The sequence below is a fragment of the Macrobrachium nipponense genome, chromosome 33 (assembly GCF_015104395.2).
Source record: "Macrobrachium nipponense isolate FS-2020 chromosome 33, ASM1510439v2, whole genome shotgun sequence".
NCBI classification, from domain to species: domain Eukaryota; kingdom Metazoa; phylum Arthropoda; class Malacostraca; order Decapoda; family Palaemonidae; genus Macrobrachium; species Macrobrachium nipponense.
In genome coordinates, this window is record NC_087219.1 from 40,784,196 (window position 1) to 40,799,280 (window position 15,085).

At 36.0% G+C, this 15,085-nt stretch overlaps 1 protein-coding gene across 3 annotated transcripts in view; it reads right to left on the reverse strand.

The window, feature by feature from the left end:
* LOC135203110 (integrin alpha-PS3-like) overlaps window positions 1–9,385 on the reverse strand; it is a 76,337-nt gene extending 66,952 nt beyond the window's left edge. The window contains exon 1 of one of the 3 annotated variants that reach the window (XM_064232740.1): window positions 9,247–9,385. The gene's annotated coding sequence lies outside the window, so the exon portion shown is untranslated. Of the gene's footprint in view, window positions 1–8,509; window positions 8,666–9,246 lie in introns of those variants that run through there. The other 2 variants (XM_064232741.1, XM_064232743.1) reach the window with 2 other exon arrangements.
* Window positions 9,386–15,085: the final 5,700 nt, after the last annotated feature.

Genomic DNA, 15,085 nt, shown 5'->3' on the forward strand with positions numbered 1-15,085 from the left:
AGTGCCATTGATATTTCAGAGGGTTATGCAAAGAGCTTTCACTTGCTCCCACCCGTTTGGTACAACTTAGTATAAATTCTAAAAAAAAAAAAAAAAAAATCCAACCCAAATCACGCACCAACAAAAGCACTTTATTTTAAAAATTCCGAAGGCCTTTTATTTTCATCCATTTCAGGCACCTACACAATCACGTATGTTAAAAAAAACAACAAATAATACAAACACTTCCATAACCTGAGAGAAATTTCAAACAGACACACTGGACGCTCACAGAAACTTCTGTAAGAATAAACTCCCACAGCCTCCCAGCCATTTCAGACAATTACATATAGACGATTCTTCAGAAATTAGCTGTTGTGTATATATAAAAAAAAAAAAAACCCTTACGGACACCAGGCCGGTTCAGAAATGCACACAGGCACTTAAAAAAAAACCAATGGTCTCCCAGCCGTATCAGACACCCAGAGACATTTCTGCAAAAGAACAAACTCCCACGGCTTCTCAGTCACTTCAGACGCCTACTCAGACACGTCTGAGCAGAAAACACCCTTGCCTGCCATGATGCCCTTCCTCCTCCTCCACCCCCACAAGCATCTCTGACCTTTATGTCCTCAGTAATAATCTCATATTTTGTCCCGAAGGCAAGGACCTTCGTTATAAATAGCGACGGCGTTTAGGTGACAGCAGGAAAACAGATTCTGTGCAGCCTCTCTAATGAACCAAGGTTCTGACAGGAGACAACCAGCGGCTATTTTTACCACTGGTGAAGTTTCTTTCGACCACAGGTGAAAGTGACTTCAATTCACATTGTAGTTGTTTTGATCTTCATCGAGGTTAGTTGCGTGATTGATGTTTCCAAGTTGCAAAGGAAAAATGGTCATAATCTAATATACTCTAAATGAAGAGTCACTAATATAAGAAAATCAAATGATGTCATTTGTCAAAATAAGCAACTGGAAATACAAAGCTAGAAAAGTAATTGATATAAAAACTAGAAAAAATGAAACTTCAAATACGTCAAAAATTCTTTCTTTGTTTGCTTGTTTGTTGTTTTTACGTTGCATGGAACCAGTGTTATTCAGCAACGGGACCAATGGAATGGCTTGACGTGACTTCCGAACCGTGTCGATGGAATGCCAGAGAATCGAACTCGCGGCCAACGAGGTGGCACGCCAACACCATACCGACCACGCCACTGAGGCGCTTTTATTTTAAAATGTAATAGCACAATGAGAAAGGCGACCTACAGCCGTTATTTAGCCCATGATGAGAAAGAGAGCGCGGAACAGAAACAGAAGGCAAAGAGAATTCCAAAAATTGGCAGCAGAGAAAAAGGAACTGTTATGTGAACCAAATAATCTCGGTATTACTGTAGCAAGAGTTGCCTGAAGGCCACATTCGGAGAATTTTAACTTGAGAAATTACGCATAAGGAATAATCTGACAATTGCCTTCTAAACAAATCTACATAATATATATATATATATATATATATATATATATATATATATATATGTGTGTGTGTGTGTGTGTGTGTGTGTGTGTGTGTGTGTGTGTGTGTGTGTGTGTGTATAGAATCATTACCACAGGAAAACGGAAAATACTTTCTGTAGGTTCTGACCGGTTTCGGCTTGATTTCTAATACACTGACGAAGGACTCCTTCGTAAATGCCTTAGAAATAAAGTCGAAACCGGTCAGGACCTATGTCCATTTTAATTTTTCCCTGTTCTTATGACAGGTACATACATCATGTGTCAGACTGATTACAATTGTATACATACATACATATAAAAATATGAGTATGTAGTATATGTTATGCTACATGTTTTTAATCTTTACAATAATTTACTGAATGCTTATCAGTCATCGCTAACTGAAAATATAGAGATCATACTCTGAACTAACCATCATTTTCAAAACTAAGAATGCAGAGGATATATATCAGAGGATGTGGTTTCCACAAGACTCCTAAAGGCAGGACCTCCACCAGACTCCTGAAGGTGGTGTCGTAAAGGAGCGTTTCAGGCATCTTAAATCATACGCCGCCCAATGTCAATCATGTCACTATTTGTATGGAATCACTTGGACATGCATAATGTTAACTTTGTCTAAGTTTAGAGAGAGATTTTTTTTTCTTTTTTTTAAGACTAACGCACCTCCCCCTTATAAAACAAAAATTCAGATAATCTTATTTAAAACTTCAACAGAAGTCTACATTACAAGAAATCCTGGGTAGTATGCAGAGAAGGGAGACATGAATATTCAATGTTACTTGGAGGGGGGAACCAGGGGGGGCAGGGGAGCCAAGCCTCCCCTAGCCAGGTCAAGGCACGGCGCCCTAAGTTAGGTTAGGAAGGTAAGGTCTGGTTAGGTCAGGTTAAAAATTAAGTACTCTCTCTTAGTTTTACCAGACCACCTAGCTGATTAACAGCTCTCCTAGGGCTGGCCCGATGGATTAGAACATTTTTAAGTGGCTAGGAACCAATGGGTTACCTAGCAACGGGACCTATACAGTTTATTATGGGATCCGAACCAAATTATATCGAGAAATGAATTTCTAATCATCAAAAATAAATTCCTCTGATTCCACGTTGGCAGAGCGGGGAATCGAGCTCGTGACTATCGAATCGGTAGGCGAGCACGTAACCTACTCGTCCAGCGAGGAACTTGGTTAGGTCATTACACGGCATTCTGAGAAAGGTTAGGATGTCTCACAACTACCCCAGTCTCCCTACCCTGCATCCGCTCTGAAATCCTTAACTTCGACAAACCTACCCCTTATGACAAAATTCAACAGAACTTTGAACAGACCAGTGGTTCTTAACCTGGGGGGCGCGCCCCCTAACCTTACCTTACAGACCTTACATCTTGTTCGGGTTGCCCCAGGTCCCTCAGTGTGAGGCACCTCTAATGTCTACCAGAGAGTTGCTAGTACATCTTCCGGCATATTTTGCATCTTCCAATCTTGGATGGTCTGGGATGCAGTTTAGATATTTGTCGAGCTTATTCTTAAACACATCTACGCTCACTCCTGATATATTCCTCAGATGAGCTGGCAACGCATTGAATAGACGCTGCATTATCGATGCTGGTGCGTAGTGGATTAATGTCCTGTGTGCTTTCCTTATTTTTCCTGGTATAGTTTTGGGCACTATTAATCTACCTCTGCTTGCTCTTTCTGATATTTTTAGTTCCATGATATTTTCTGCTATTCCTTCTATCTGTTTCCATGCCTGAATTATCATGTAGCGTTCTCTTCTCCTTTCTAGACTATATAATTTTAAGGATTGTAGTCTTTCCCAGTAGTCAAGGTCTTTAACTTCTTCTATTCTAGCTGTAAAGGACCTTTGTACACTCTCTATTTGTGCAATATCCTTTTGATAGTGTGGGTACCATATCATATTGCAATATTCAAGTGGACTACGAACATATGTTTTATAAAGCATAATCATGTGTTCAGCTTTTCTTGTTTGAAGGTGCCGTAACAACATTCCCATTTTTGCTTTACATTTTGCCAACAGAATTGCTATTTGATCATTGCATAACATGTTCCTATTCATCATCACACCAAGGTCTTTAACTGCTTCCTTATTTGTGATTGTCTCATTATTAGGTCCCCTATATGCATATAGCTTTCTTTCTCTGTCTCCATAATTTACTGATTCAAATTTATCAGAGTTAAATACCATCCTATTTACCTCTGCCCAATCATATACTTTGTTAAGGTCTCTTTGTAGAGCGTTCCTATCTTCATCACAAGTAAGTTTCTCTACTTATTCTAGTGTCATCTGCGAAACTACTCACTACCGAATCCTTAACATTACTGTCTATGTCTTCAATCATAATAACAAACAGTATTGCAGCTAACACCGTACCTTGTGGCACACCGGATATTACCTTGGCTTCATCCGATTTCTCGTCGTTTGCAATAACTATCTGTTTTCTGTTGTGTAAAAATTCTTTTAACCATCTTCCTACTTTATCCACGATATTGTGTTTTCTAATTTTCTTCGCTAATATATTATGGTCTACTTTGTCAAAAGCTTTTGCAAAGTCTAAATAAACCACATCTGTTTCATTTCCGCTTTTCATATTTTTGAATATGTTCTCACGGTGGACTAACAGTTGGGTTTGTGTACTTTTTCCGGGTACGAAACCATGTTGTCCTTTATTAAACAAATTATTTTATTAAATGTTTCATAATATTTTTCTTCATTACCCTTTCATACACTTTCATAATATGTGATGTTAGACTCAAACAGGGCATATAATTATTACTTGCCTCTAGTCTTGATCCACTTTTGAAAGTAGGGGTAATATATGCTAATTTGTGCTCATCATAAATCTTGCCTGTATCTACACTTTGTCTTAATAATATTGCAAGTGGCTTTGCGATAGAATGAACTACTTTCTTTAACAAAATAGCAGGCACTCCATCTGGCCCTGCAGCAGCTCCATTTTTAATTTCATTAATAGCCTGCACAATATCAGCTTCATTAATATCTATGTCAGCTAAATATTCACTATTTTTCAATCCCTTACTTCTATATCATTATCTTCATTATCTATTCTAGGGGTGAATTCTCTCTTATATCGTTTTGCCAATATGTTGCAAATTTCCTTTTTTTCATTCGTTAATCTCCCTTCAATTCTTAGAGGGCCTATTTCTATTCTTCTTTTATTCATCTTCTTCGCATATGAGTATAATAGTTTGGGATTTTGCTTGATATTTAATAGGGTTTTTTCTTCCAAGTCCCGTTTTTCATTTTCTTTTGATTGTATAATCTTTTGTTCTGCATTTTCTATCTTACTTTTTAGTTCTATAACTTTCCATGCATTTTTTTCTTTTGCAAGACCTTTTTTCCACTTTTTGATTTTCTGGAACAAGATCCTTCTGTCTCTTGGTATGCATGACTGATGTTTACTTTTCTTCTTCGGTATATATTTATCCACTATTTTCTCTAATATTTTATATAATATCTCCGTATTTACCTTTATGTCATCACTTACGAAAATGTTATCCCAATCTTTGTTTAATTCTTCATTTATTTCTGACCATTTTATATTTTTTACTGTAGAAGTTGTATTTTCCATATCCTTCCCACTTTTTCATTTCTTGCTTATCTCTGTTTTCACTTGCTTTGGAATGGACTGTTATTTCTATGACATTATGTTCTGAAATACTCGCATGTATTAAAAACTATTATTTCTTTAACATAATTCATCTCGTTCACAAATACTAGGTCTAAAGTATTTTCCTTTCTTGTTGGCAGGTGATTTATTTGTTGAATGTATTCTAGTAGCATATCTAATAGCTTTTCGAATTGCCTCTTATCTTCTGCACTACTATACTTTCTTTTTATATGTATAAGTACATCCACAATCTCCTATTTCGTTCTTTCCAGTCTACGAAAGGAAAGTTGAAGTCTCCAGATAGGAGAATAGTCCAGTCCTTGTGATTTCTACATATATCATCCAATTTTTCTATTATTAAGTCAAACTCTTTAGTATTAGGAGGTCTATATATTACTATGTTCATTAATTTTTCAGATTCAAATTCTACCGCTATTAGTTCACATTCTGAGTTACTATATTTCTCATATATTTTTCCTTGTTTTTTGTCTTTCCCATATATTGCGGTTCCCCCTTGATTCCTATTTTTTCTATCTGATCTATAAGTTTGGAACCCTTTGATTTGATCATCATTCCCAGTCTCTGGGAATACCAGTTTCACTTATATCACTTATTATATCTATTTTCTTTTCAATTTGGTGGGTTTAGTTCTTCTAAGTACTCTATTTTTCTTTTTGAGTTACTCGTAACTAAACCCTGTGCATTCATCACTATGATGGTTTGCGTGTTTTCTCCTTCATTTAATATTGGTAATAATAAGGATTTTCCCATGTCTCTTTCCTGTTCTGGTATGGGGGCTTCAGCAATTACCAGGCGAGGCGCGAGCTCTAGGGAGAAATTAAAGAATCTCTATTATATTCGTTATTCCCTTCACAAGAATGAGGAACTGAAATTCAGAAGTTTATGAAAAAATGCAAAAATATCGCCTTATAAAGTTAGTTCCCTCCAGTCTACTACGCTGGTTAGGCTCGTTGGCCTTACCTTGTTTTGTAATTACTGACCTTCCTCCCTATCCCTCGAAACCATTCTCTTTCTCTCTCCCTTTTTCTTTAAACTGGAAGGGAATTCTACTCATAGATGCAAGGGGGGGGGGGGGGCGTGGCGGGGGGGGGGTAGGGCAACGATGGGGGGCGAAGGGGGCCAACTGGGCCCGGAAGGGCCAACTCTTTCAGGGGGCGTGGTAATAAAAAGGTTAAGTACCACTTCGAATAGACCTTCTACAGTAGCCTACACCCTCCGAATCCTCAACCATCACACCTCAGCTGTGATGAAAGGTCTCAGAGGTCTATGTCCTGAATCATCCGTGCACACCTCTCTTAATGAGGGAAGTTGGAGGGGGGGGGGGGGGGGTGGTGGGGAGGGTGTCCCCAGTTCCCCTCAGGGTACAGAGACAGTCACATGGCGGTTGTACTACAATGCAGTTCTTTCGCTTGAGTGAAGGCTTCTTTTTCATACAGGAATTAGTTTATCATTTTTGTTCGAAGGCCAACGGAGCAAGTAATGTAGTGTCCTTGTCCGGACAAAGTCAGACCAGGAAGGAAACAGGTGGGGATGGAAAGAGTTGTGGATTCTAACCTTTGTGGACGCCACGGAATCGCCTCTTATCAGAAGGAATATTATAGGTGTTGATATATATATATATATATATATCTATATATATATATATATATATATATATATATATATGTATATATATTATATATATATATAGATATATATATATATATATATATATATATATATTGTAATACATTTTATATATATTTATAATATATATATATAATATATATATATATATTATATATATGTATATACGATAAGCTATATATATATAATATATATATGTATATATTAATATTAATATATATTATATCTGAAATCTATAATAAATAAATATTACATATATAATATACACACACCCAAAGGCCACGTCAGGAATACATATATATATATATATATATATATATATATATATATATATATATATATATATATATATATATATATATAATATATAAAGAACAAGTAACTAAAATCTTCATTTTCCTCATACAAACTAGACATTTTCCAGACTGCCAGGGTGAAGGGGTTGAGAAATATAAATTATACTAAAAAAATGTGTACCGATTAAAAAATGCACCTGTTTATCTACATACATATCAGCAAACACAAAACCACAAACGCAGATATATATACACTTACATATATACTCACGCGCACACATACATATTAAAAAAAACGTTTCCATTGTTTGAATACCTAACTACTGTCTTCATCTCTCCCGCAACCCCTATCAATAAAAGAACCATTACCCACTCTGTTTACTGACAAAACTCCTAAGAGGAAAATTGCCTTAATGGGTGCAATCAGTGTCTTGGAATGGCATGCCGTAAGATTCCAACGTTGCGCTGCACGCATAGGTGAGAGTCGTGGGAAAAAGCTATAGTAGGTATAAAGGAATTAAAAATGGGAACGTGGAATATTCCTAAATGCAGAGGAACAAGTTGATGGATCATGCTATCTCTCAAGTTTGGCTGCAATCCTCAGAGTCGTGTAACTATCAGGTGCACAATTCACTAGTTAGATCAACAGTCATAATAGAATTTTCCAGGAAAAGGGCTAAATAGTCCCCTCCACCCTTACACCCCCGTGGGAACCATCTCTTTTCCATGTCAGTAAGGTAAGACAATTATCCACTGAACCAATATAGACAGTATATGTATACATTATATATATATATATATATATATATATATATATATATATGATATATATATATATATATATATATATATTATATTATAGAATTAGTAAGACAATGCAAATCGATTACTGTTTCGCCTCACATTTAGATCAGTACGGAACACTAAAACGTTAAACAGCAGAATTATATATAATAAACATACTCAGAATTAAATCCTAATTATGCGTGGGGAAAATCACTCGAAAATATACCCTCAGAAATCTTTTCTCTTCCCTCTCCTTATACATTGCAAAAAAAAAAAAAAAAAAAAAAAAAAAAAAAAAAGCAAAAAAAAAACAAAAAAAAGATAATCTCTGTTGCTTGATGCCATTCTGTGGTCAAAATTAATCAACCAGTAAATAATTAACCAGTAAATAATTAATCAACCAGTAAATAATTAACGTTATAATCGCAACAACTTTAATAAAATTTTAAATAGCAATGTTAGGTCATTTTGTTTTTTCAAATATTATAAGAAGGATTAATTGCATTAACAATCCTCGAGCATAAAAACAAAACAGATTCGTCTCCCTCAAACTCAAAACAAAAAAAGGAAAACTTCACCAACGACAGAATAACCCAGAATAACAGTCAACAAGAAGTCACAAGCACTCGAACATGATTGATACTCACCCACATCCCCTTTACATTCAGTAATAAATGACCACCATCTCTTGATTTAAAATGATAAAATAAAAAAATAAAAAAAAATCTGGTACTAATACTATCCGGGTTGGGGATTAACGCACAGTGTCATCGGTGGAACGCGATACCGCAGGTAATAAGGCAAATTATTTCAACAATGGTGGAGTGCGCGCCGGGTTGGGTGCTGTTCTAGGGGGACCCGCTAGGTGTTTGATGGATTTGGGGGTCAGGGAAGGGGTGGTAGTTGGTCATGAGACAGTTTTATGATATTGTAATTTTTTGGAATAGGCTCTAAATTGATTGTATTTGGTGGGGGTTGCGAGGTATATGCATAAACACAACGGATAGTGCAGTTCTTTTAAAGGATAACGATATCAGTCAAGGAAGTTCAAAGTACGATAGGTCTAGTTAATTTTCCATGGAGGAAAAACGAAGCACAGCCTAGTATTTAACTAATCATGCCACTCTGTTGGGTGAATAGTAATGATAATGAGCTTTTCAGTCGCTGATATAAATCATTATAAGGATAACAACAACGGGCTAACGATGTCACTCAAGGGAGTTCAAAGTACTATAGGCCTAGTTAGCCTTCCATGGAGGAAAAACGAAGCACAGTCTAGTATTTAACTACTCATGCCACTCTGTTTGGTCAATAATAATGAGCTTTTCAGTCACCGGTATAAATTATTATAAAAATAACAACAACGGATTCCATTGACACTAACACCGGCACTCAGCAGGGCGGATCGCGACGTGGTGCCACCTAAACTTCAACTCGGAGCCACAGTCTATGAGGAACTGAGCGATGCAAGGCAGCAAGGGGCTCACAGCGGCGTTTGGTCTACCTCTCACTCTCCCTCTCTCTCTCTCACCAACCTCCTCTCTCTCTCTGGTCGGTTCGCTACGTCCAATCCTCAACAACTCTCGCTCGCTCAATTCGACCGTTTTTCATCGCTCACTCACACGACCTCTTGTCAACGCTAAAATGGGTCTGCAACCACTACTCCCTTATCCGTTCGTTCAGCCTTGTCACCACTCTATTTTTTTTTTCTTCTTCTTCTAAGCTCTCGGCCGACCCTTTCATGAACCTTGCATTGAGGGTGAATTATGTCTCATTACCGTCATACCTTAGTTTCTGTTGTTGCTGGAGGGAGCATCAGGATCAGCAGAGATAACATAAGTAGCACAAGCGAGTAAGTCAGATTGTCATCTTGTTTTAAGTGTGTGATTATAATTTACTTTTGGGCTTTGTGACTAATAAATAACTTTTATGAGCACTTATAGCAAAAGAATAAAACCTAAGACTGGACTTGTCCTTTTTTATATATTTATATATAATTATTTGAAATATATATTTTATATACTTATTTGATATCTTATATCTCAATCGTTTTTAAAATTCCCGTGTAATGATTCAAAATTTTAAAAAATATATAGATAATTTCCGAGATTTATATAAAGAATTACTATAATTTTCATTAGCCTCGGTGATTTTTTGATCAAAATTCAAATTAACTTCATAGCTCATTAGCAATTTCTGAGACCTTTAAGAGTAATTATCAGCAGTCTTTAAACTTCATCCGAATAACTTCAAATATATTTTATAATATGAAAATGATTTTATAATAGATTTTCATATTTTATAATATGAATATCTATTATAAAATATTTTATAATATGAAAAACTTTGCTACAATAAAAATATTGAAATTCCCCCACAGCAAAATCTCTTTGATATAACAACAATATATAATGATTATGATGACGTTGGTAAAAATGCTCCTATCATCATACTTCCGAAACAATCATAATGAAAGAATGAGTAAATAATGATAATAATGCTAAAATAACACTACTGATAGCCTCCTGTTAATTGTGAACATCGAGTGTTTCAGTAATCATACCACTTGCGAACGACTTGCTATGAATGATGAAGAGAGAGAAAAAAAAAATCTGCGCGCGCACAACATACTCACACACCCGCCATCTTCAAGGTCAAGTGAGTACGGACTTGTGCCTTTCGGCTGTTGTGTGTAGCGAGTGCGTGCGTGCATGCAAGCTCTCGGTTGAGCAACATCCGGGCTTTCCCAAGAATTTACGTCACTCGTTTCCGGAAATATCTGGAAGCATTCCTCGTGAGAAGGATTAGGGATGCTTTGCTTAGGTATATACATTATAATATTAATCTATTTAGTATATATAGTACAATCTACATATATATTACATAATTGTGTATATATTTATGAACACATACATATTATATATATATATTATATATATATATATATTAATTATTATAAAAAGTTTTAACACATCCTTCATAATCCAGATGAGCAGTTATATAAAAAAAATAATAATAATAAAATATATATCATATATTCTAATAAAAATTTAACCGACATCTAGATCAAGATGAAGCAGTATATTAATAATAATAAAATAATAATAATAATTAATAATAATAATAATAATAATATCCTAGGTCGAGTTCAGCTGAAGAACCAGGGCCTCCGGCTTAATTCAGAGACAGTCATACGTAGAGCATAAGGTTGAGAACGCCTAATTCTATATCATTTGAGAGACCTTGGATTTTTTGAGGGCACGAAAGTGTAAATGGTTTTTTCACTAAGGGAATATGTGCTCTATGTTTTTAAAATGAGAAAATATATACACAGAAATGCATGATCACCATCTTCATATATACTAATCTATGCACATGCACATACATATATAAGATATATATATAATATATATATATATATATTATATATATATATATATGTTTTGCATACTTATACAATGTTCATATGACACACACCTTGAATATACATATACACACGTATAATATGTGTGTGTATGTGGGGAGAGAGAGAGAGAGAGAAGGAGGAGAGAATGAGAGGAGACGAGAGAGAGAGAGAGAGAGAGAGAGAGAGAGCAAAGCTAATACAACCTCTCTCACAATTCTGTCAATATACTGCACCTAACAAGTGACTCATATGGGAAGCCTACGAGATGCTGCAGTCACTTTAAAAGTTAAAACTTCCTCTCGTCTTGTTCCGGTCACCGGAGAAAAAAGATTACTACGTGACTTCGTTGAGTCACAGGAAAGTCCCCGTAGAATACTGACCGCACTTCTTTTTATTTCCCCACACAGTCTTTAGTCGTGTACAACCATATATATATATCTATATATAGTATATATATATATATATAGTATATATATATATATATATATATATATATACATATATATATGTATATATATTCTTGAGCAAAAAATAAACTGGAAAAGATTAAAGCAAAGAAAAAGTGAGGTCTATCCGTGACGATAGGCCTATACAACAAAAGGCGGTTTATGCTAATTAAAGAAAAAAGAGCAGGGAGACAAATTTCGAGCAAATATGACTTTAATCTAATGACAAAATCATCTGTCAATTAAACTGTCTTGCACGTTCAACTGGCTTTCAATATTAAGAATCAGCCAGGCATAAAGTGTCACGCAGATCAAATTGCGTAAAATCCCAACTGCGACCAGCAACCGCTTAATGGCGGAAGAGGTTAGCACAAAATACACCACTAACGCGACGGTTTAACTGGAACTAATTCGTGGGAGGAATGTCAAGCCAAAAACCTACAAGCCTTAACGACGAGTGAATCACAAATTTTCGTGACTGATTCATCACGATTTACAATGATTCATTTGACTCCCCCAAGAGAAATCTGCCCTAAATTTTAAACTGACACCTGAGTCATCAACGTTCACCTGTGAATCTTAATGATCTAGAATGATTCAGTACCCGGGGAACATTGCGAAGATCTTGCTTATTTTATAAGTGGCGAGTGTAGTGTGTAGGCCAAAAGGCAAAGCGCTGGGACCTATGAGGTTATTCAGAGTTGGGAGAGAATTTGAGTAGGTAAGTTTGCAAGGTGTAACAGGAGGAAAACCTCAAAGCGGTTGCACTGAGATAACTGTTAGGAGAGGGTGGATACCAAGACGAAGATAAATAATATAAGTGGAGGTAAAGTACAAGGACCGAAATGATTAGCAGCTAGGGCTTTAGTGATACCTACAGTGCACCCCGTGAGGTGCACTGACGGTACTAACCCCCTACGGAACAAGTTTATTTTTAAATATTTCTATGTTGTAATTTAATGCCTTCGGAATTGCGTTTACGTGAGTAAATTTACTGTGAGTGAATAATATCAAAAGAACGAACAGATAATAAAAAAAAACTCGTATATAACACGTGATTCACCACGAATCACAAACGTTTACTCTATATTTACGAGTCCCGTGAATCACTCTGCCTGGAAATAGCTCACGTGATTCAACGTTTCACGGACGGTTGAGATAAGGCGGCGATGACGCAACCACGAAATTGGCGCGTTGGCAACTCGTTGCTATTAGTTCGCGCGGTGGTAACTCATTACAGTGACGTCACGGGATTGTCTAGGAAGTGGCATGAGAGCTCTTAGTCATGCACGTTGTTATGCATACGTCGTCATGTTATCCTGGGCGTTATCTTGGGCTCTGTGGGAATGTTTTGTTTCCATTTAGGGTGCGGGGACTTGAATCAGAGAAGATCAAAATTCGCTTAGCAATGCAATAGGCACAATGCAATGTAATACATTATCATACATTTTAAAACGCGCTGCACGGTGTAACCAATATCAAAACTGAACTACATATAATTTATTTTAATGAATTTATTTTAAGAAAGTGTTCTTGAATTTTCTATTTAATAATATAAGTAGACATTACACGAGTACTTATAACACACATATATATGTGTTTTATATATACATATATTATATATAGTAGTATATATATATATATATATATATATATATATATTATATATATATATATATATATATATATAATATATAGCATATCAAAATCAGACAGTCTCCCCAAAAAAGCATAGATCACTGCCTACTCATAACTGAAACTTCTGAACCGTGGATGAACCCCCTATGCAGGAAACTTCCACACCACTGGCTGCTTCATACACCCACACAGAGTGCTCACCAGGAGGATGTTGAACCCCCTCACACAAATTAAAAGTTGAGATCGCTCCTTTCCACTAAATGTTTCAAAAGTCACTTCAGGCTAACAGATTTCACCGAAGATATGATTAAGATAGTAGGCATAAGTCCACCCGGCTCTAAATAGGTATTAAGTCCCAGGTGGAGATCAAGAAAAAAAAGAGGTAAGGCTAGCAGCCTCATCCATAAAAGACTTGCTAGGAAAACTAAATATCCGCAGCTATTTACCGATACCCATCCAAGAGGAGAATGACCTATGGTAAATATATGTATGTATATATATATATATATATATATATATATATAGTGTGTGTGTGTGTGTGGAAGTGTATTTACGCATGTATATCGCACTTCATATACTACAAATATCTGAACTGTGAATGCACCAGCAAACATACCGTATAGGGAAAATTAAAAAACAACACAATGTCTTCAAGGAGTACAAACCTTCAGGAAAACAAAACGAAAAGAAAAAAGAATAACTTAATATTAGGCAATAACTCCTGAGAGAGAGAGAGAGAGAGAGAGAGAGAGAGAGAGAGAGAGAGAGAGAGAGAGAGCCTTCAGTTAGAACAAAATTAAGGTCAAACAGTCAAACTAAACCACAGGTATGAAGATAACGGAAAGAATTAATAACTGCGCCAAGGTAAAGCTTCAAACGTATATAATACATCACTCACATAACAAGACCATCAGGACACCCCCACACATAAAAACATGACAATTTCGAACGACGCTGAGCCTAATAAAAGGCTATCGAAGAGTTGAAGCAGGAGTTGTGAGGACGCTGCAATCATGGATGACGGTTGACGCCGATGGTATGAAACGTGTGAGGATCATACCAAGGTTGATCAGACGTAACTCAGAGACACAAAAAGACTAAATGGTAAATCAACACTTACTACTCTAGCAAGGGAGAGCGCTATCGATGTCGCAAACCAATCAGGCGGTCTCTGAGAACCCTATAAACCTGCCTCGATCTCACTTCACTCAGTCGCAGTACTCCGGCGACTTACGAACTCCCACGATGTTTTTTGCTCTGATAATACTTGGAAAAGGATTGCTGTTAACTTCTCCTCCTCCTCCTCCTCCCCCCCCCATCCCTCTTCTCCTCCTCCCTCTTCTTCTATCTAAGGGAAGGGTAATATTAAACACCTAAGAATAGACCGGTGATGTTATGTACACGAACAGAATATCAAGGATGATCAATTATGGAGAGGAGATATTATAACATATACTTACATACTATTCATACCGGACTATATATATATATATATATATATATATATATATATATACATATAATAATAATAACAATAGTAATAATAATAATAATAATAATAATAGTATAAGAAGCCCATAAAAACGCCAAAATATAGAAAGTACTATAATTTAGAGGCTGCTGTCTCTCTCTTCAGAGAAACAGCAGTCTCTGAAATATATAGTACTACTTACTTATTTTGGCGTTTTTATGGGCTTCTTTTATTAGATGGAATTCTGTTGTAACAAAAGATT